Source organism: Schistocerca nitens, chromosome 3 (genome assembly GCF_023898315.1).
Source record: "Schistocerca nitens isolate TAMUIC-IGC-003100 chromosome 3, iqSchNite1.1, whole genome shotgun sequence".
Taxonomy (NCBI): domain Eukaryota; kingdom Metazoa; phylum Arthropoda; class Insecta; order Orthoptera; family Acrididae; genus Schistocerca; species Schistocerca nitens.
Genome location: NC_064616.1, coordinates 596918561 through 596924245, shown reverse-complemented (window position 1 = coordinate 596924245; position 5685 = coordinate 596918561).

The following is a 5685-nucleotide window of genomic DNA, read 5'->3' as shown; positions in this document are numbered from 1 at the left end:
GTATTAATTACAGTCAGTCGTCTGGTTATCTCTTGGCTCCTTTTTCCGAATCCGAGAAATACATTTCAGTACAGGGACTGTCATCAGCTACGTTGGTAACGAGTTTATCAACAAGAGAACGCACAAAGCCACCCAGGCGCCGCATTTTCTCCTCTTCTTTTATGACGTATCATTTCTGTATCACGTCAACGTTCGGCAATGACATGAACATGTTGCGTGCGTTAGATCCAGTACGTCTGGCAGCATAAGTCTTGTTATTTCTCAGGACAAGTCCCTTAACCTGGCTCCAGTTCAGTTCTGTTGGGTTCATATTGTAATGGTACAGTGGCAAACGTAAAAATGCAGCATTTGTAAGGTGTGCTCGCTGCTGTGAAAATTATTATTTTTCACGTTTCTGCAATACATCTGTTGTATAAAACAAAGAATATTTTGGTTTTCATTTTTGCCTTAAAAATTAAATTATGTTTTCTTAATGTAAGCAACCTTTATTAAGAGGCTCTCATAAAATTTAGATAATAGAGAATTTATCCAGAATGAGATGTTCACTCTGCAGCGGAGTGTGCGCTGATATGAAACTTCCTGGCAGATTAAAACTGTGTGCCCGACCGAGACTCGAACTCGGGACCTTTGCCTTTCGCGGGCAAGTGCTCTACCAACTGAGCTACCGAAGCACGACTCACGCCCGGTACCCACAGCTTCTGTAAAGTTTGGAAGGTAGGAGACGAGGTACTGGCAGAAGTAAAGCTGTGGGTACCGGGCGTGAGTCGTGCTTCGGTAGCTCAGTTGGTAGAGCACTTGCCCGCGAAAGGCAAAGGTCCCGAGTTCGAGTCTCAGTCGGGCACACAGTTTTAATCTGCCAGGAAGTTTGAGAATTTATATTTGAAAACAGGAATTTCCCGTGCAATATGTAATTAAAATACAAGGAGACGTACGTCATTCATAAAACATGATTAATTTTACAATTACGAGATATAAGTAATTCAAAATGAACGAGAAGAAAAGTCTCAGGCGAGACTAGCAACAGAGAAACCATGTACTGCAATCTGTCACCAAACTATTACGCTATTGATTGCGCTGTACATTTATTGGCTCTGAGCACTATGGGACTTAACATCTGCTGTCATCAGTCCCCTAGAACTTAGAACTACTTAAACCTAACCAACCTAAGGACATCACACACACCCATGCCCGAGGCAGGATTCTAACCTGCGACCGTAGCGGCCGCGCGCTTCCGGACTGAAGCGCTGTACATTTAATTTCTATTTGAGTTGTAACAGTATGTAATACAGTCCCTCGATAAACTTCAAAGCCGATTACCCCTGTAAATTTATGACAAACATTAGGAACAACCTATTTCTCGGCACTCCTTAACCGTGTATCACATGCGTATTTTGTTACACTGCGGAACAGGTAGCAGCCCCAGCCATTTTCATACTGCGTATTAACAGCGCAACAATCAGAGCACAATAGTGCAGAGGGTGTGAATATACACTATTTCTGAAATAAAAACTACATAACCATAGCGTAATTAAGAAAAATTCTGATGGCTGTTAATACATTTGAATATCTTAAAGTTTAATTTAATGTAACTTAGTAATGTATCTAATATAAGTAGGACCTATTTTCAAGAGCGTAACACCACCAGTGTACATGTGCTACGGCTTCTGGTCAGTAATCGTAACTGTGTTTGTTTACGTTCGGTTTATTCTTATGAAGAAGAGAGTATAGCAGTTATATTTATGATCCGGGATCCAAAGTCATCAAGAAAGAACGCCGAACAAGAAATTAGACGTGAACTGACTAATTATTGTGGCAGTTTGGCAACGGCAAACGGTTCGGACGTGGGCGTTGTAATTAGAGGAAACCAGCTCCAGCACTTTAACTGTCATCAAGTAACTTTGATCAGACTATGGTTTTAACTTACACTGGAATTTTTGTCAGGAAGACTGGCAGAGGAAGCTTGTTCCGTTATTTTTTAGTAAAAACTATTTTCTTTTTGGATCGTCTGATGTAAGGTAAGCCATTTACATTATTCTTGATATCTCACTTGTATGGAGAGTAATAATTTTTTACAATTTCAGTGTTTAAACATTGTCTTTTGGTCAACAAATTTTTCCTTTTTTTTCAGTTCGATGGTTTCTTCCGTGGATCGGTAATGCCGACATGGCATCCAATCGGGAAAAGTGGTCGCACGACTCATCGGGAAAACTGACAAGTGTTTACGCCAATAAGAGTTACTTAAAAGAAACACGCACAATGCGTGTATAAAACTGACTTCTACACCCTTTCATATTCAGAGTTATCATCCGCCATTCTATCCCTGACAATTTTGAATTAAGTTACATTACTGAAAACAGTCACTGTTCTGATATATAAATACGAAAGTCCGATTGGAAACGGTCTGCAGCAGCCGCTTAGTATTCTTTCAGATAATAGGTCGTCAGAATGTCTAAAACGTGTGATGTGCCTAGAAATCAGAAAAACAAACATGGGATCCTCTTGCGATGGAACTGACCACAGTACCCGATAAGGTACTGAAAGTTTGGCACTATGCAATCATGTAGCTCAAATACATTTTCTGTTTGATTCACAAATATTAGGTAGGATACATTATAATACGTAGATTCAAAACGTGTAAGTGGTAAGCTATCAATAACCATGGTTTGGTGAAAATTGAATTTTAGTTTGAGTGGTCACTTCCCCCTCCCCTTTATGCCATTCTTCCTATGCGGCCCGGTGCGTTGCCGTACGAATCGGTATTGGCTCGTAAGCAAAAAAAGTTTCGCATCCTCTGTACTAGACCGTTATGGCGCCAGGGGAGACGTAACCCCAATTAAGCCCTCCCCTCTCCTTTTTGCATCCGCTCCCGGAAATACGAAGATTAAGATAGTATAAATAGGTGGCGGGCAACATGAAATTAGTCGCAATACTGATGAGAAGAAATAAACACTGAAAAGTACTGTTCTTATTGTTCTACTTTGAATGTAATAATGATAAACTTAGAAGCTTTGTTTATGAGAGAGAAGTACTGGCCAAAGTCTGTACGCCAAAATTGCTTTTAAAACTTAATATTGCTATCTAGCCAGAGCCTGAAATCACTGGAGGAAGTAAGCGGTGAAATACGTGTAGCGTTGTCAGCCGACTTCACTTAAACACTAATGCTACAGTACTTCGCCGCTGCGGGATTCTGAAGTTATTTCGCCGTTGGGGGATTCTGAAACCTTACCATTGCGAAGATTCGCATGTAATTTCAAGGATCTACAGGCGCCAGCCACGGGGCCGCTGAAATATATGAATCTTAGATCACAGGCAACACACTGCATATACCCCGATCTGCCGTGTTCAGGTCTGAAACGAGCATCTAAATCACGTGACGAAGGGCAGAACCTAGTTTGTTGTTAGGCTCTATGCGAAGTACAGCTGAGTTACGGTTTCTCTCATTTGTAGCTCAAATCTAGCAATGATTTTAACTTTTATTACTCTTACATATGTAGTACAGTCAACCCAATGGCACCGAAACTCCAAATATTAATACGACGGTTATCGGCTTTACATGTCAGGTAAAAGATCACACAGTTTTCAGAAGTGACAGAATTACAGTTCAGTGAATAACACTTTTTTCGCACTGTGCCTTTTAGTTGACCTATTCCCTACGAGGAAAAGACAAAATATCAGTTTTGCTCAGCTATATGTATAACATTTATTATGTTTTGCAGAAAATGACATTTTTATGCATAATGTCCGGGTTTAACGCTAAAGAAGTGTTTATGTTTTATGATATTAGCTTAATCCACTAGAGATACAGAAACAATGTCAAGAAGCATAAGATATTGCAAAACGTTGGTTAAAGAGTAACGTTCTATTTTCTCAAAATTCCATCATTCGTCGAGATTTACATCTGAGGCTCAACATGCATCCTAATTCTCAAAAAATCTGTTCAAAATTCTCTTGCATTCTTAAAACAACTTTGCCATAGAATCTAAATATTACTTACTTTCTGGTATCTTTCGGTACGACTGAACGCTGCTCAAGATTTCACTGTCATAAGGTAACCTCTATTGAAAATACAATATGTGGTACATCTGCACTACGTACACTGTTACTAGTTAACAATACTACATTGCGAGAAACATACAGCACGTCAAATCGATACAAAGCTCTGAAGCGCACCCACTGACTCAGCCCCGCAGATATCACACACCAGGGCTGCGCGCCTCTTTGGTCTGCGATACTGATGGTGCTCTCGTCCGAAAAATTAAGTAAATTTAACAGTATTCCCGAAGTCATCTACAAATGGATTCTCCCACTAGTCAACTGACAGATGTTGGTTTCAATACTGTGAAGTCATGTCTGTCTGTATAGTCTATCGTCTAAGACATGAATACCGCACGCAAATATTAGCTTACATAAACCGCTGTTGAGTAATGAACCTAGGCAACTATTAGAGTAGAAATATCTCTAGGGTGAGCATTCATATGCGCAGAGCAGATTGTGTGTTGATTAAAACTGTGTGCCTTTGCAACGGTCCCGAGTTCGAGTCTCGGTCCGGTACACAGTTTTAATCTGCCAGGAAGTTTCATATCAGCGCACACTCCGCTGCAGAGTGAAAATCTCATTCCAGATTTTGTATTGTTAACATATACATTGCCACGATCTCGGAAGACGTGGGTTTGTCTTTAAGACGAGACGTTTAGAATGTCATACGTAACTAATAAAGGGTCCCTTTGGAAATGCGGTGGATTTTGTATTGGGGCTACACAGAAAGTAAGTTGCATTTGTTACCTTTAAAAAACCTAGGCTGGTAGCTCTGAAGGGCAAAATGAAGGGCCATTTCGTTTGCGACGAGCGTCGCAGCTAAAACTTGCCTGTTCTTCTATAACAGCCACAGCTATTTCTCGGTTTTATGTGACATGTTCATCCTATTTCAGAGTCTGTTCCAACAAATTTTTGCTATCATGGCATTGAAAAACGACTTGACAGTAACCTACTACCTTTGAAAGTGTCCCATAAGAGACACTTTCGAACACTGACTATACCACCCGCATCTTCAGTATTTTTTGTGTATTTCTCTCTTTTTGCAGGCTGTCATAATTTTATAACTTATAGTAACATTTGAGTTGTGCTTTCACCAGTCTTTTGTTAATGTTCACAGTGATTTAGTTCTGCTTCCACACTTCACTAAAATGATATTTGAGGTCTAGCCTGTTGCACAGTTTACAGATGCAGTCCTCCTTGGGGTCGTGACATGATCCCTCCTGACGTATCTTCCGGTGGACACCACGAGCTTGAAACATGTGTGTGGATGACGGAGCTGGCAGTTCGGTGCTTTCCAGATATTTTAGTTCATCACTTCTTTCCATAATTTCATTTGGTACCTCCCTGCCTTAGTTGTGTCTCCTCAATAACGGTTCCGTACACTTGCGTCTCTAGAAGATCGAAGGACTGTCTACGATCGTATAAAAAGAAAGATTCTTGCGCTGTTATGCTGGTGTAGTTATTTCTTCTGCAATCTGAAAATGATACTCGTTTGAGGGATATGTCTTTAACATTATCTAATTTCTTGAGGTTTTTCACCGTTAGGTAGGTCCATAGTTGTTGAATCACAGTTTTTCTTCTCTATTGTGGAAACTGTTTCCCCGTGGGGAAGTACACTGCAGTTTAAGAACAAAATTGACCTTATCTAAT